The following is a 17,861-nucleotide window of genomic DNA, read 5'->3' on the forward strand; positions in this document are numbered from 1 at the left end:
GTCAGAAATTAATCGTTCAATCCAGGACACTAAATCATTGAAACCAAGTTTTTAGGTCAAACTGACCTTGTTTCTTTCTCTGCCCAAACTGATTGATTCCATTGGGCTGTAGAACCAGTTGAACAGGTATCTTTTATCCTCTAGGCTGCTTGGAACAGCCTCTTTTTTGGGGGGGGGGGGGCAGATAACTAATCTTTACTCTTCCCAGGGCACCATGAAGTATAGATTGTTAATATTAAACTTTAAACAGTGATTCTCTGTTGCTTATTGCTATAAGAAATGCCAAGAATCCTTGGGCTACTGATTCTCAATATCTGTCTTAACCCAGCTAATACTGTCAGCTTAGTGGCCAGAGCCTAGGATTTTGCACATAAAGCACAGCGAGGTTATCTGCGGTAAATTGGCTGGCGATGGGCCCAGGGGCGCACACATACTAGAGAGTGCCGTGGCTCCATGACATGGCAGCTGCGGAGCAGTCCCCCCGTGCACACATGAGCGACTCTGTAGTGCATGGCCCAGTATGCTTGGACTGATGTTTAATAGGCATAGTCCCTCATGAATATCCAGGTTAACCATTGGACATAACTCCTGGCCTGGTTAGAAAGAGCACTAATATCTCCAGAATGCCTGGAAACTACTGGAAAAAAAAAAAAGTAAGTAAATAAGTAGAAGCAAATTGAAGGGAAAGGAAGTACAAAAAGAACTCTGCTACCAAGGAAGCATCCACTTTTTTTGCAGTTACTTTTCTTGTCCACCCCAGACCACCCACCTCAGGTTGACTTCCACAGGGCCACCAGAATTGTTTCTGACGTAGATGTGATCACGTCCCTCCCCTGATTAAACCCTTCTATACCACCTGCAAGCTAAAGTGTAAATTCCTCAGCCCTTCATTTTGGCCTTGATATTAGATCCCATTACACCTTCCAGACTTCACCTCCCATTTCTACCTCCCTCTCCCACCCAGCCCCCTCCAGTCATACATCATATGTTCTGCTGCATTTGAACTACTTAAAATTCCCTGACCATGACAGATGTCATCTTATCTCCATGTCCATTATGCCCTTTTGCCTCCTGTTTCAATGGAAAAAGCTCCTCGTATTTCGAGGCCCGGTTCAAATGTTATCACTCTGAAAATGAGCAGCGTTTCCCCCCTTCTTTCATTGCATTTTATTCTAGAACAATGCCTGACATAGGTGCTTTCCTCTCTTCTGTGACGTCCTCAGCGTCAAAACCATTGATAGTTTTGTGACCTATGATTCACATTTGTGTCCCTAATAGCTAACTCAGGATTGCAGTTGTAGGGTGGTTAAATAATATTAGAGGAATGAAAGAGTGAATGAGCTTGCCTTTGCTTTATTTTCTGTCTCCCTACAATCATTTGGCACTCTCACCAGGGAGTCATTTTGCTAATCACAAGTGCCAATTCTCACTGCTCGGATACCGTGTCCCTGCAAGACCTCAGACATGAATGAAAGGAAGGTGCATCTCACTAACTCCTCCAGGGTAAATGAAGGATGGTCTATGGATGCTTCTGACACAAAATTGTAATCTGATAAAAACAGCTGCCCTGTGTCACCTGCTGTCACCAGGACTGCTTCTGAAGCCACTTGCAAATTCTGCTTTCTGACAACTCAGAAGCTGTTCAGCAGCCTCCCCGCTGATTTGCTTTCTGGCAGAGCTGAAGAGGCACTGGCTTGTAGTCAGGAGACCTGAATTCTGGTCTTGGCTCTGTAGCTTGAAATCCATACGACTTAATGTCGGCCACTTAGAGCCGAGTCTGTTTCCTCATGTGCAGAACAAGGAAAATTATCCTTTCCCCAGCCCTGCTGACCTTGTTGGATTCTTATGAAGTTCAGAGGCTGTAAAGAATTTGAAATCACTTTACAAAATAAAAATTCATCAGGGGGATGGAGGGTAGTGATCTAGCATGATTTATTCTTTAATCCTGGCTGTCTGAGGTTTTCTACAACTGTTTTTTTTTTTTTTTTTTTCCTTCAGGAAGATCAAATTAAACACAGTGCCTAAAATAGAGGAATTTCTTCAGGAAGATCAAACTAAATACAGTGCCTGAGACATATTCTGTTATCCAGGTGAAAGATCAACCTCTACACCAGTAACCTGGGACATTTCTAAGCTAGGCTGCAAAGCATATTGACCAGTTGTCACCAGTGGTACCATTTATAAGTGAGACCACATGTCTGGACTCCATTTAGCTGCATGAGAATTACTGAGGATTGACTACAGGCTGAATATTACTGAGGAATGATTATAGGCCAAATAAAAGCCATGTCCTAGAAATGTGTGTACACCTCCCTGAGAAGTGATTGACTAACCTGCATGGACATTTCTGGTTATATCCCTTGAGCAATGCAGTGGCTTTATGTCATCAGACACAGAATAGGACACAGTCTTGTTCTGCTTAGATTAGGATTCTACATCTATTTTGATTAAAGTCATTAAAAGCCAAGTGGGATAAATGATGAAGAAAACTGTAGTGGACAATAACAGTAGCTAACACTTCCAACATGCTCACCCTGTACTAGGCACAGTCCTCAGGGATTATCCTACATTCTCTTCACCCACAACAGTTTTTTGAGAGGTAGGTTCCCTTGATAGCCCTATTTTACATTGAGGAAAATTAACTCATACACCTACAGAGTGTAAACAGAGGACACAAACCGAACTCCACCTGACTCGACAGCCTGGGTGCTTAATTCTCCGTTGGGCCCTGACTTATGTGAGGTCCACCAGCAGCTAAAATTTCCTTGAGGTTTATTGAGAGAGTTTGGGTAAACTCTCTCTTTTGGGGTAAAAGGTCTGAGGTGTAAATATTCTGCATGGTTTGTCTGTAGAGTCAACTTCAATAAATTCAGGTGGGAGGAAATTCAGAGGTATGGATGATTGTCTATTTTGTCAGATTGTTGTACAGTTGTTAATTGCCTACCCAAAAACCTTTACTTCTTTTTCAATAGAAGAATCCAACTTTTATTTGGACTCATAATATGTCCATTTGAAACTTATATTTCCCAGCCTCCCCTGATGCTATGTGTAGCTATGTAACTATGTTGTGCGCAATATGATGATAATGGAAGTAGTACCCTATCACAAATTTTGTGGTATTTCCAGAAAAGGGAGTTCACACAGCTAGCAGGTGCACCTATCTTTCATTCTGCTTTTTTCTTTCCCTTATGTGAGTTATAGACATGGTTAGGGCTCCGGTAGTTGTGCTGGATCATGAATGGCCTTGAGAATGAAAACCATATGCAGAGAGAGAAAGAGAGAGAGAGAAGGAACAAGAGATTCTAATTATTTTTTGGAGCATTCATGTCAACACCAGACAGCCTCCTCAACCTCCTTTTATAAATAAATCCTGAGTGTTTAAGGAGATGTTATTTTGGTTTTCCTCTTACATGCAGCCAAAACTAATCCTAACCAATAGGAAGATTACTTGGAAATTTTTTGGTTTCATCTGTGTTTCATAGACATTTCACTCTAGATTAGTGCCCCAACTGCAGAAAATTATATCATTAATTACATTCACTTTGCTTGATTTTTAAAAATTTTTATTTGTTTATTTTGAAACAGAGAGAGAGAGAGAGAACACATGTGCCTGAGAGCAGGGAGGGGCGTGGTGGTGAGGAGGAGCAGAGGGAGGGGGAGACAGAGAATCTTAAACAGGCTCCACACCCAGCGCAGAGCCCAACACAGGGCGCAATCTCACGACCCTGATATCATAACCCGAGCCAAAACCAAGAATCAGATTGACGCTCAACTGACTGAGCCACCCAGGTGCCCCTCGCTTTGTTTGATTTTTAATAAAACTCAGAAAAATAAATTTTAAGTAGAAAAAAAGTTGAATTTATTGATTAAAATGAAATCTGGAGATTTAATTTTTTTCTAGCTCTGATTAAAATGAACTAGTCAAGAGCAATTGGATTTGAATCCAACAAAAAGACAGAGAAGCAACCCATTTTCATTTTTAGTGCTCTCCAAGATAGGCACACAGTGGGAGATTTGTGTTATTGTAATAAATGACCTGAATCACCCACACTGAGCCTGATTGTGTAGATTGATTACTGAAGACCAAAAAATCCAGCTGGAATTTGTCTATGTTTGGAATAAATCATGAAATTTACAAAGCCCTAGTATATTTCTTTCTTTCTTTTTTTTTTTTTTGGTTAAGAATTTATTTGTTTATTTGACAGAAAGAGACAGTGAGAGAGGGAATACAAGCGGGGGAGTGGGAGAGGGAGAAGCAGGCTTCCCACCAAGCAGGGAGTCCGATGCGGGGCTCGATCCCAGGACCCTGGGATCATGACTTGAGCCAAAGGCAGACGCTTAACGACCGAGCCACCTAGGCGCCCCAACCCTAGTGTATTTCTTAAACACCTTCAACTTTTGTATGTCTCAGAACATTGTGAAACATAGCTGACCCTTGAACAACACGGGTTTGAACTGCTTGGGTCCACATACATGCAAATTTTTTCTTTTTTTTTAAATTAAATTAAATTTTATTATATTATGTTAGTCACCATACAATACATCATTAGTTTTTGATGTAGTGATCCACAATTCATTGTTTTTGTATAACACACAGTGCTCCATGCAGTACGTGCCCTCCTTAATACCCATCACCAGGCTAACCCATCCCTGCACCCCCCTCCCCTCTAAAACCCTCAGTTTGTTTCTCGGAGACCATAGTCTCTCATGGTTCGTCTCCCCCTCCGATTCCCCCCCTTCATTTTTCCCTTCCTTCTCCTAATGTCCTCCATGCTATTCCTTATGTTCCACAAATAAGTGAAACCATATGATAATTGACTTTCTCTGCTTGACTTATTTCACTTAGCATAATCTCCTCCAGTCCCATCCATGTTGATGTAAAAGTTGGGTATTCATCCTTTCTGATGGCTGAGTAATATTCCCTTGTATATATGGACCACATCTTCTATATCCATTCATCTGTTGAAGGGCATCTCGGCTCTTTACAGTTTGGCTATTGCGGACATTGCTGCTATGAATATTGGGGTGCAAATGGCCCTTCTTTTCACTACATCTGCATCTTTGGAGTAAATACCCAGTAGCTCAATTGCTGGGTCATAGGGTAGCTCTATTTTTAATTTTTTGAGGCACCTCCACACTGTTTTCCAAAGTGGCAGTACCAACTTGCATTCCCACCAACAGTGTAAGAGGGTTCCCCTTTCTCCAAAACCTCTCCAACACTTGTTGTTTCTTGCCTTGTCAATTTTTGCCACTCTAACTGGTGTAAGGTGGTATCTCAATGTGGTTTTGATTTGAATTTCCCTGAAGGCTAATGATAATGAACATTTTTTCATGTGTCTGCTAGCCATTTGTATGTCTTCTTTGGAGAAGTGTCTGTTCATGTCTTCTGCCTATTTTTTGACTTGATTATTTGTTTTTTGGGTGTTGAGTTTGATAAGTTCTTTATAGACCTTGGAAATCAGTGCTTTGTCTGTAGTGTCATTTGCAAATATCTTCTCCCATTCTGTGGGTTGCCTCTTTGTTTTGTTGACTGTTTCCTTTGCCGTGCAGAAGCTTTTTATCTCGATGAAGTCCCAAAAGTTCATTTTTGCTTTTGTATCACTAGCCTTTGGAGATGTATCTTGAAAGAAGTTGCTATGGTCGATGTCGAAAAGGTTACTGCTTATGTTCTCCTCTAGGATTTTGATGGATTCCTGTCTCACATTGAGGTCTTTCATCCATTTTGAGTTTATCTTTGTGTATGGTGTTAGAGAATGGTTGAGTTTCATTCTTCTGTATATAGCTGTCCAATTTTCCCAGCACCATTTATTGCAGAGACTGTCTTTTTTCCATTGCATATTTTTTCCTGCTTTGTTGAAGATTATTTGACCATAGAGTTGAGGGTCCATATCTGGGCTCTCTATTCTATTCCATTGGTCTATATGTCTGTTTTTGTGCCAGTACCATGCTGTCTTGGTGATCACTGCTTTGTAATATTGCTTGAAATCGGGCAACATGATGACCCCAGCTTTGTTTTTCTTTTTCAACATTTCCTTGGCGATTCGGGGTCTTTTCTGATTCCATACAAATTTTAGGATTGTTTGTTCCAGCACTTTGAAAAATGAATTTTGATCGGGATGGCGTTGATGGTATAGATTGCTCTGGGTAGCATAGACATTTTAACAATGTTTATTCTTCTGATCCATGAGCATGGAATATTTTTCCATCTTTTTGTATCTTCTTCAATTTCTTTCATGGGTGTTCTGTAGTTCCTAGAGTATAGATCCTTTACCTCTTCTGTTAGGTTTATTTCGAGATATCTTATGGTTTTTGGTGCTATTGTAAATGGAATCATTTCTTTAATTTCTCTTTCTACAGTTGCATTGTTAGTGTATAAGAAAGCAACTGATTTCTGTGCATTGATTTTGTATCCTGCCATATTACTGAATTGCTGGATGAGTTCTAGTAATTTGGGAGTGGAGTCTTTTGGATTTTCCACATAAAGTATCATGTCATCTGCAAAGAGAGAGAGTTTGACTTCTTCTTTGCCAATTTGAATACCTTTTATTTCTTTTTGTTGTCTGATTGCTGTTGATAGTACTATGTTGAACAATAGTGGTGAGAGTGGGCATCCTTGTCGTGTTCCTGATGTTAAGGGAAAGGCTCTCAGTTTTTCCCCATTGAGAATGGTACTCGCTGTGGATTTTTCATAAATGGATTTTATGAACTTGAGGAATGTTCCCTCTATCCCTATACTCTAAAGAGTTTTAATCAGGAAAAGGATGCTGTATTTTGTCAAATGCTTTTTCTGCATCAGTTGAGAGGACCATATGGTTCTTCTCTTTCCTCTTATTAATGTGTTCTATCACAATGATTGATTTATGAATGTTGAACCACCCTCCATACAAGGAATAAATCCCACTTGGTCGTGGTGGATGATCCTTTTAATGTATTGTTGGATCCTATTAGCTAGGATTTTGTTAAGGATTTTGGAATCCATATTCATCAGGGATATTGGTCTGAAATTCTCCTTTTTGATTGGGTCTTTGCCTGGTTTGGGGATTAAGGTAATGCTGGCCTCAGAATGAGTCTAGAAGCTTTCCTTCTGTTTCTATTTTTTGAAACAGCTTCAGGAGAATAGGTATTATTCCTTCTTTGAATGTTTGGTAGAATTCCCCAGGGAGTCCATCAGGCCCTGGACTCTTGATTTTTGGGAGGTTTTTGATCACTGCTTCAATCTTGTTCCTGGTTATTGGCCTATTCAGGTTATCAATTTCTTCCTGTTTCAGTCTTGGCAGTATATAGGTTTCCAGGAAAGCATCCATTTCTTCCAGGTTGCTCAATTTATTGGCATATAGTTGTTGATAATAATTTCTAATAATTGTTTCTATTTCCTTGGTGTTAGTCATGATCGCTCCCCTTTCATTCATAATTTTATTAATTTGGGTCCTTTCTCTTTTCTTTTGGATAAGTCTGGCCAGTGGTTTATCGATCTTATTAATTTTTTCAAAGAACCACCTTCTAGTTTCATTGATCTGATCTACTGTTTCTGGTTTCTAATTCATTGATCTCTGCTCTAATCTTAATTATTTCTCTTCTAATGCGTGGCTTAGGCATCATTCATTGCTTTTTCTCTAGTTCTTTAAGGTGTAAAGTTAGTTGGTAAACTTGGGATTTTTCTATTTTTTTGAGTGAGGCTTGGATGGCTTTGTATTTCCCCCTTAGGACCGCCTTTGCCGTATCCCATAGGTTTTGGACTGATGTGTTTTCATTCTTATTGGTTTCCATGAATTGTTTAAGTTCTTCATTGATTTCTTGGTTGACCCAAACATTCTTGAGCAGAGTGGTCTTTGGCTTCCAAGTGTTTGAATTTCTTCCAATTTTTTCTTGTGACTGAGTTCCAGTTTTAAAGCATTGTGGTCTGAGAATATGTAGGGAATAATCTCAGTCTTTTGGTATAGGTTGAGACCTGATTTGTGACCCAGTATGTGGTCTATTCTGGAGAAAGTTCCATGTGCGCTCGAGAAGAATGAGTATTCTGTTGTTTTAGGGTGGAATGTTCTGTATATATCTATGAGGTCCATCTGGTCCAGTGTGTCATTCAAAGCTCTTGTTTCTTTGTTGATTTTCTGCTTAGATGATCTGTCTATTGCTGAGAGTGGAATGTTGAAGTCTCCTACAATTAATGTATTATTATCAATATGACTCTTTATTTTGGTTAACAGTTGGCTTATGTAGACGGCTGCTCCCATGTTGGGGGCAAAGATGTTTACAATTGTTAGATCTTCTTGTAGTATAGACCCTTTAAGAATGATATAGTGTCCTTCTGTGTCTCTAATTAGTCTTTAGTTTAAAATCTAATTTGTCTGATATAAAAATTGCTACCCCAGCTTTTTTTGAGGTCCCCTGGCATGGAAGATGGATTTCCATCTCTTCACTTTCAGTTTGGATGTATCTTTAGGTTCAAAATGAGTCTCTTGTAGACAGCATATGGATGGGTCCTGTCTTTTTATCCAATCTGCAACCATGTGCCGTTTTATGGGAGCATTTAGGCCATTCACGTTGAGAGTGATTATTGAAAGATATGAATTTATTGTCATCATGTTGCCTGTGAAGACCTTGTTTGTATAGATTGTGTAAATTTCTGTTCTATATCACTTTTGGGGTCTTTCTCCTTTTATAGAACCCGCCTTAATATTTCTTGCAGGGCTGGCTTAGTGGGTCACATATTCTTTCAGTTTCTGCCGGTCTTGGAAGCTCTGTATCTCTCCATCCATTCTAAATGACAGCCTTGCCAGATAAAGTATTCTTGGCTGCATATTCTTTTCATTTAGTACCCTGAATATATCTTGCCAGGCCTTTCTAGCTTGCCAGGTGTCTGTGGATAGGTCTGACGTTATTCTGATGTTCCTCCCTCTGTATGTAAGGAATCTCTTCCCCCTAACTTCCCTTAAGGTGGTTTCCTTGGTTCTAAGATTTGCGAGTTTTACTATTACATGCTGATGCGTTGGCCTGTTTTCCTTGATCTTGGGAGGGGTCCTCTCTGCCTCTAGGACAAGAATGTTTGTTTCATTCCCCAGATTAGGGAAGTTCTCAGCTATGATTTGCTCAAATATATCTTCTAGTCCTCTCTCTCTCTCCACCCCTCAGGGATCCCAATAATTCTGACATTGGAACACCTCATGGTGTCACTTATTTCTCTGATTCTATTTTCATGGATTTTGAGTTGTTTTTCCCCTCCTCTTTTTCCTTCTTGTCTATTAATTGGTCTTCTAGGTCACTAATTCGTTCTTCTGCCTTGCTTACCCTAGCTGTTAGATTATCTAGATTAGATTGGATCTCATTGATAGCATTTTTAAATTCTGCCAGTTCAGCTTTCATTTCTGCCCTTAGAGACTCTATGTTGCCATTAATCGATTTGTCCATTCTAGTTATTGTCTTCACAGTTGCTACCCTGAATTCCATCTCTGACATCTTGGTTATATTTGTATCCATTTGTAAGTCTGTGGCAGAAGTCATAGTCTCTGAGTCTTTCCTATTTTGGGGGTTCCTCCTCCTAGTCATTCTGTTGAGGGGTGGTTGAGAGAATGTACAGAGTCCAAATTATTGACCACAACCCAAACAAGATGCACCTGTTTTATAAGGACCTTAGGGTTTTTGGCCTCTTGTTCTCCTAGCCTGTCTTCTGGGGGAGAGGCCTGCCATGCTGTTACTCAGGTTACCACAGAGTTGCCCTGCCCCTGTGGCAGGGGATGGGCTCAGTGAAAACCAGTTTTGGGGGGCTTTTGTTCTCTGGTGGCTTTCCCCCGTGGCTTTCCACATATCTTCCAAAAGTCAGAGCAGAAGAGATCGTTTCCAACCCTCTGCCTCAGAATGTAGAGATCACAGTCTGTTCTTCATCGAGCTCTCCAGGCCACATTATCTCTGTTTCTGTCTGTGCTGCTATAAACTGCAGCATCTTGGGTTGTGCACCGCTCAGCAGCACTCCCAGTCTTCGCCTCCAGGTCGGGGCACTTCTCTGTCCTTTATGCTTCTAAAACCACCAGCTGCCCCCAGTTTACTCCCACAGCCCCGCCGCTCAGGGTTTCAGTCCGGGGGACTGCCCTAAAGACCTTTCCCTTTCACTACCAGTCTCTGAGTCTGTGCCCTGTCTCCAGTGTGGGAGGCTTTCGTTCACTGGCAGTGCAGGATCACCATGGCTCCCTCCCCTTTCTGCTTATCTTCCAATATGTGCCCATGGAATCATGTCTCCCCACTTCATACCTCGAAACCAACTGCCTATGATATTCTGTTTGTAGAGATCCAGATCTATCTTCTTACCTCTCAGGCTGATTTCATGGGTGTTCAGAGTGGTCTGGTAGATATCCAGCTCAATTCTGGAGACCAGTTGGAATAGGGTCCCCTACTCCTCTGCCATCTTTTCCTCTCCCACAAATTTTTTTTCAATAAATACGCTACTATAAATGTATTTTCTCTTCCTTATGATCTTCTTACAACATTTTCTTTTCTTTGGTTTACTTTATTGTAAGAATATAGTATATAATACATATAACATGCAAAAATATGTGTTAATTGATTGTTCATGTTATCAGTAACCTACTGGTCAACTGTTGGTTATTAGTAAAATTTTGAGGAAGTCAAAAGTTATATGCATGGGGGTTTGGTGGCCCTTACCCCTGCATTGTTTAAGGGTCAACTGTATAGCCATTAAAAAGTGTTCTGAGGAGATTGACTTCTGGCATGACAGCATGAGGAACTCCAGTGATACACTTCCCAGTGAAACTTGTAAAAATTTTTAAGAAACAAAAAAATTAAAGCTCCTGGAAATGATTGTAAGGCCAAACAGGAAATGGAGAAATACCTATTCAAGAATATCTATGAAAATTCAGTAATAAAGATGAGAGTGTGGTATTTGAATCACATTTAGGCAGATTGTTCCTTGCCACAAATTCCAATTCTGTTTTTAAATTTCTAAATTATATTCACCTTTGGCCTAGTTCATTTCCTTCCTTTGACCTGGATACAAGAATCTTAGAGCTTAATAAATGTAATGTTCAAATGTAGTAAGCCCCTTTGAGGTAAAATTCCTGGCACCATGATTAGCCATAGTAAGCAACTAAAAAATAATAGCCACCATCCCCATGAGTACACACCTTTATCCCTTCCACTACCACTCAGGTTCTTGACACCTCATCTTTGCCCTCTTCTATCTGGTACTTCCTGGTGTTTTTAGCTTCTCCATGTTATTTGTGTTTGCATGTTCATACATGTGAGTGCTTGTGTTTGTCTTTCTGTGTGTGTTTGTGTATAAACTGAAAACTTCTTAAATCTTTTAAAGAAGTAGTTAAATATAGTTAAATAATCTCATTGAGGAATATTACAGAGGCCTGTGATTAACTACCAAAAGTTATAATAACTTCACTAAGGAGCTCAAATATGTTCTTACCTCTTATAGCTGTCAAGTGTAATGGCTGCAAATGTCCACCTTTCTGCTCCTTTTATTCCCAATTATGTTAGGTGTGTCTGTTAGGCCTTAGAGTGATTTTCAGCTCCCTGTTAAAAGGAGAAGTGTAGGTAAGAGGGAAGTTTATAGCAATAAAGGCCGCCCTCCCAAAGCAAGAAAAATCTCAAATAAACAACCTAACCTTACATCTAAAGGAGCTAGAAAAAGAACAACAAAGTCTAAAGTCAGCAGAAGGAAGGAAATAATAAAAATTAAAGCAGAAATAAATTACATGGAAAGTAAAAAAAAAAGAACAGATCAATGAAACCAGGAACTAGTTCTTGGAAAAAAATCAATAAAATTGATAAACCTCTAGCCAAACTTATCAAGAAAAAAGAGAAAAGACTCAAATAAAATTACAAGTGAGAAAGGACATATAACAACCAAAATCAGAAAAATACAAACAATTATAAGAGAATATTATGAAAAACTATGTCAACAAATTGGACAACCTAGAAGAAATAGCTAAATTCCTAGAAACATACAAACTACCAAAACTGAAACAGGAAGAAATAAAAAATTTGAGCAGACTGATAACCAGCAAATAAATTGAATCAGTAATCAAAAAACTCCCAGCAAACAAAAGTCCTGGGCCAGATGGCTTCACAGGCAAATTCTATCAGACATCTAAAGAACAGTTAATATTTATTCTTCTCAAAAAATGCCCCCCAAAAATGCCAAAAAATAGAAAAGGAAGGAAAATATCCAAATTCATTCTCTGAGGCCAGCATTATTATCCTGATACCAAAACCAGATAAAGACACCACTAAAAAAGAGAACTACAGGCCAATATCCCTGATGAATATAGATGCAAAAATCCTAACAAAATACTAGCAAACCAAATCCAACAATACATTAAAAAAAATTCACCACAATCACGTGGGATTTATTCCTGGGTTTCAAGAATGATTCAATATTTGCAAATCAACCAATGTGATACATCACATTAATAAGAGAAAGGATAAGAACCATATGATCATTTCAATAGATGCAGAAAAAGCATTTGACAAAATACAACATCAACTCATGATAAAAACCTTCAACAAAGTAAGTTTACATAATAAAGGCCATATATGAAAAACCCACAGCTAACATCATATTCAGTGGTGAAAAATGGAGAGCTTTTCCCCTAAGGTTGGGACCAAGACAAAGATGTCCACTCTCACCACTTTTATTCAGCATAGTACTGGAAGCCCTCACCAAAGCAATCAGACCACAAATAGAAATAAAAGGCATCCAAATTGGTAAGAAAGAAGTAAAACTTCCACTATTTGCAGATGACATGATACTCTGTATAGAAAACCCGAAAGACTCCACCAAAAAACTGCCAATGCCTATAAACAAAATCAGGAAAGTAGTGGGATACATCAATGCACAGAAATCTGTTGCATTTTTATACACCAATAATGAAGCAGCAGAAAGAGAAATTAAGAAAGCAATCCCATTTACAATTGCACCAAGGATAATGAGATACCTAGGAATAATCCTAACCAAAGAGGTAAAAGATCTGTACTCTGAAGACTATAAAACACTGATGAAAGAAATTGAAAATGACACAAAGAAATGGAAAGATATTCCATGCTCATGGATTGGAAGAACAAATATTAGTAAAGTGTCTATACTAAGCAAAGCAATCTACATATTTAATGCAATCCCTATCAAAATGTCAACAGCATTTTTCACAGAACTAGAACAAACAATTCTAAAATTTGTATGGAACCACAAAAGACTTCAAATAGCCAATGCAATCTTGAAAAAGAATAGCAAAGCTGGAGGCATCACAGTTCTGGACTTTAAGTTATATTACAAAGCCGTAGTAATCAAACAATATGGTACTGGCACCAAAAAAAGTGCATAGATCAATGGAACAGAATAGAAAACTCAGTAATAAACCCACAACTATATGGTCAGTTAATCTTTGACAAAGCAGGAAAGAATATCCAATGGGAAAAAGACAGTCTCTTCAACAAATGGTGTTAGGAAAATTTGACAGCTACATGGAAAAGAAAGAAACTCGACCACTTTTTTATACCACACACAAAAAAATAAATTCAAAATGGATTAAGTATCTAAACGTGCGACCTGAAACTATAAAAATCCTAGAAGAAAACACAAGCAGTGACTTCTATGACATCAGCCACAGCAACTTCTTTCTAGATAATGTCACCTGAGGCAAGGGAAACAAAAGCAAACATAAACTACTGGGACTGCATCAAAATAAAATCTTCTGCACAGTGAAGGAAGCAATCAACAAAACTAAAAGGCAACCTACAGAATGGGGGAAGATATTTGCAAATGACATATCTGATAAAGGGGTAGTATCCAAAATATATAAAGAACTTATAAAATAAGTAATCCAATTTAAAAAGGGACCAAAGACATGAACAGACATTTCTCCAAAGACATACAGATGGCTAACAGACACATGAAAAGCTGCTCATCCTTACTTACCATCAGGAAAATGCAAATCACAACCACAGTGAGATATCGCCTCACACCTGTCAGAATGGCTAAAATCAACAACACAAGAAATAACAGGTGTTGGTGAAGATGCGGAGAAAAAGGAACTCTCCTGCACTGTTGGTGGGAATGCAAACTGGTGCAGCCACTGTGGAAAACAGTATGGAGGTTTCACAAAAAGTTAAAAATAGAGCTACCCTAGGATCCAGCATTCACACTACTAGGTATTTACCCAAAGAATACAAAAACACTACTTCAAAGGGATATATGCACCCTTATGTTTATAGCAGCATTATTTACAATACCCAAGACATGGAAGCAACACAAGTGTCCCTCGACTGATGAATGGATAAATTAGATGTGGTGCGTATATACAGTGGAATATTACTCAGCCATAAAAAAGAATGAAATCTTGCCATTTGCAAAGACATGGATGGAGCTATAGAGTATAATGCTAAGCAAAATAAGTCAGTCAGAGAAAGACAAATACTATATGATTTCACTCATATGTGGAATTTAAGAAACAGAATGAGCAAAGGGGAAAAAACGAGAGAAAAATAATGAAACACACTCTTTATTATAGAGAACAATATGATGGTTATCACAGGGGAGGGGGTGGGGGGGAATGGGTGAAATAAGTGATGGGGATGAAGGGGTGCGTTTGTCTTGATGAGCCCCAGGTGATGCATTATTAAATTCTACACCTGAAACTAATATAACACTGTATGTTAACTAATTAGAATTTTTTTTTTACAAGATTTTATTTATTTATTTCACAGAGAGAGACACAGCGAGAGAGGGAACACAAGCAGGGGGAGTGGGAGAGGGAGAAGCAGGCTTCCCACTGTGCAGGGAGCCCGATGTGGGGCTCGATCCCAGGACCCTGGGATCATGACCTGAGCCGAAGGCAGACGCTTAGCGACTGAGCCACCCAGGCACCCCTAGATTTTTTTTAAGAAAAGGAGAAAAATAGAGAATTTGTTTTCTCCTTATTAGATATATGAAATTTAGGTGAGTTAGGATTGTCCATTTTGGAATATGGTACCAGTGAGACCATTTCATGGTCTACCCAAAATATCAAAGTAAGTGTGTATATGTATATGTATATTCTGGGCCTTCCTCAACTATATATATAAAAGCCACTAATTGAGGAAGACCTAGAATTTCTCAGATCAAAGAATAAAGGTTGAAACAAACTCTTTTATTTTTCTCACCTGATAATAGTCCCTCCTTCCCTCCTCTGATTTTCCAAAACAAATATAATGAAAACTTAATTGAATGTTACCATTAGATAAGTTTAGTTAAACAGGATTTTGTTGTACCTGAATACCATTGTACCCTTAACTCAAACATCGAATATTTTCTATTTTTGTTACTCAGTTAAGTGTGACTAACTTCACACTGAATTAATCATTAAAGCAAAGCTCATTAAATGCTGATATAAAATATGTTTTGTTTTGATTGCTTTTTGAACAGTAGGAAAAATTATATTTATTCATTAAGTATTCAAAAGAGAAGGTAGTATGTAAATTTGCATGAAGAAATTCAACCAACCTTAATGTGCCAAAATAAATATCTCTACTTAATAAATATCAGAATCTTTTATAGGGAGGTAAAGAGAAAAGCATTCCATTCTTAAGATTAATGGATGTTGCATTTTACTAAACTTAAATAGTGTACTAATAATTGACCCTATTATTCTGTTACTTGTAAGTGAAGAATAATAGCAAAGAAGTACCTTACATTTAAGTAGTAGTTTTTACTTCTTAAATCCCCAAATATTATTAGTTTTGCTTTCAACTATACTGTAAAAAGAAATAGAGAAGACATTGTTCTACCTTATTTAGATTTCATATTGAAATATGAAACTAGAAGTTACATACCTTTATTTAACTTTAAAAGTTAAAGTGCTATACTATGAATCATCCAAGTGTTGTTTCATTATGATTTCACCATGAATTTGCTGCTTTTCTTGAATAAATCAATTAAATGTTCTGTACCCTGGATTTTTATCTGAAAGACTGACTGAACATGTTCACCAAACTCTCCAGACTGTTTTAAAAATTAGCAATTCTAAATGGCTTCTTTTTGAGCTAGAAGGAAAAGTAATGTGTTTTTTAATTTGACCTCAACCACCTCTACATCCTAGGGAAATTGCAGAATTTATCTTAGGTTAATAAATCGCTTTTTCATTTATGAAAAACACATTAATGGACCTTTAGTTACAAAAGAAGGCCCCAGGCTAGTCTTGGGACAAAAAGTCTGTAAATTACTGTGCGTAAAGGAGCAAAAGACCGCAAGGTTTTCCCAGTGGTAGTGGTAGGGTACGGTGGGGATGGAATTGGGGGGAAGTAATCCCCTGATGAAAGGCACAGCTAAAGAACTTCAGAATGACAATAACCAATAGTCAAGTTTCAGCAGGACTCATTCTAACCAAACCTTCAATGAAAATTGGCTACACAGAAGAATATTCCATTTGTTGTTCTTTGGGGAGCAAAGGAGATGGGACTGTGGCCACTTTTTGGGAACAAAAGAAGCCAGAGAGGGCTAGAGAATGTGGAAGGAGACATTTAAGTAATAGAGAATTGAACAGGAACAGGACTTTAGAGTAATGCATAACAGACAATCCCCAGGAATCCTTCGCAGGACTTCTACGGTTACATGAGATCATGCCCAAGTTTCCTTTCTTTTGAAGGGGAGGGGAAAATAATACTAATAAATAATAGCAACAAGAACTACAATGACTGAGTGCTTAAAATATGGCAGACACCCTTCTAAGTTCTTTTCTAATAGAATCTCATTACATTCTCACAGCAACCCTGTTGTTAAGATTTTTAGTTACCCCCTTTCACAGATGAATAAACTGTACACATAGAGGTACTGGGAGACAGCTCTCCATGGGTCTCTCATGTTTCTGTACATCTTGTGAAGAGAAGTACTGGCTACCATGTTTCCAGACTGTTTTTTCAAGGATGTTTGTATAGCAAACAGGCTTGGAAAATAGAGATATTTTCTCCCTCAGGTGCAAAGGCAGGTTTGTTTATTCTCCAGTATAACAAAGGTAACATCTCCTTTCAGGGCAAAGGCTAGGCCAGGCTTACTGCCCCTTATAAAAGATTTGGGTTCTCTACACTGGAGGTTCCTCTCCTATAACAACCCACAGCACATGCAAGCATCTCTTGTCCTCTTTGCATCATCACCCCATAAGGACTGGGGCTCAGGTACCTGGCACAAAAACTGAGGCTCTGACTACTGCTGTTGCCGAGAGTAATGAAGTCCTTTGTCTCTGATTCATGGGTCTCATGTCTTCTGCTAGAATCTAAGAAACTGTGGCAGACTAACTTGTTAACTTGCATATAGGTAAATTTGCAGACTCCTCACAATTCTGATAAGAGATTAGCAACATGTTCAAGGCCTCTCAGCTAAAAAGTAGGGAAACCAGGAAGGGGACCAGCCCAGGAAGTTCTACTCCCTAACACATATTCCCCTCCACCATGCTGCAGTAAAACAAACAAAACAAAACAAAACAAAAAAATGGTGGCTCCAAGTGGCCAGAAGACAGAAGGCTACAACTCAAATATGTGTTATATAAAAGTTCATAAAATATATATGTATCCTTAATAAGTCAATCCAGCTTTGTTTGATACAGGCTGCTTCCATTGTAGTTATGGTCAAATTCAGAGTGAATAAAATGTATACAAAATCATTGGCATAATTGAAAGTCAGACAGAAATGCTCTCCATCCTGTCCTAATTCTTACAAACTTCCAAGTCTTTACTTTCATAATTCTTCAAAGACATAATTTAGAATACCGTATCTTGCATGAAGCCATTCCTATTCCTTCAGTAAAAAAATAATATTATGTTTCTCTGAACTCAGGAGGATTTTGTATTTCTTTCTGGAGTCAATATGGCAGAGT

The 17,861-nt window shown here is 38.5% G+C and overlaps 1 protein-coding gene across 2 annotated transcripts in view; it reads right to left on the reverse strand.

Annotated features, from left to right (window-relative positions):
- PLAAT1 (phospholipase A and acyltransferase 1) overlaps positions 1–17,861 on the reverse strand; it is a 199,930-nt gene that overhangs the window by 27,748 nt on the left and 154,321 nt on the right. Inside the window, exon 1 of one of the 2 annotated variants that reach the window (XM_032406902.1) lies at positions 11,426–11,544. The exons of the other annotated variant lie outside the window; for it this stretch is intronic. The gene's annotated coding sequence lies outside the window, so the exon portion shown is untranslated. Of the gene's footprint in view, positions 1–11,425; positions 11,545–17,861 lie in introns of those variants that run through there. 2 annotated transcript variants of the gene reach the window in all.

This window comes from Phoca vitulina, unplaced genomic scaffold (genome assembly GCF_004348235.1).
Source record: "Phoca vitulina isolate PV1807 unplaced genomic scaffold, GSC_HSeal_1.0 scaffold8, whole genome shotgun sequence".
NCBI classification, from domain to species: domain Eukaryota; kingdom Metazoa; phylum Chordata; class Mammalia; order Carnivora; family Phocidae; genus Phoca; species Phoca vitulina.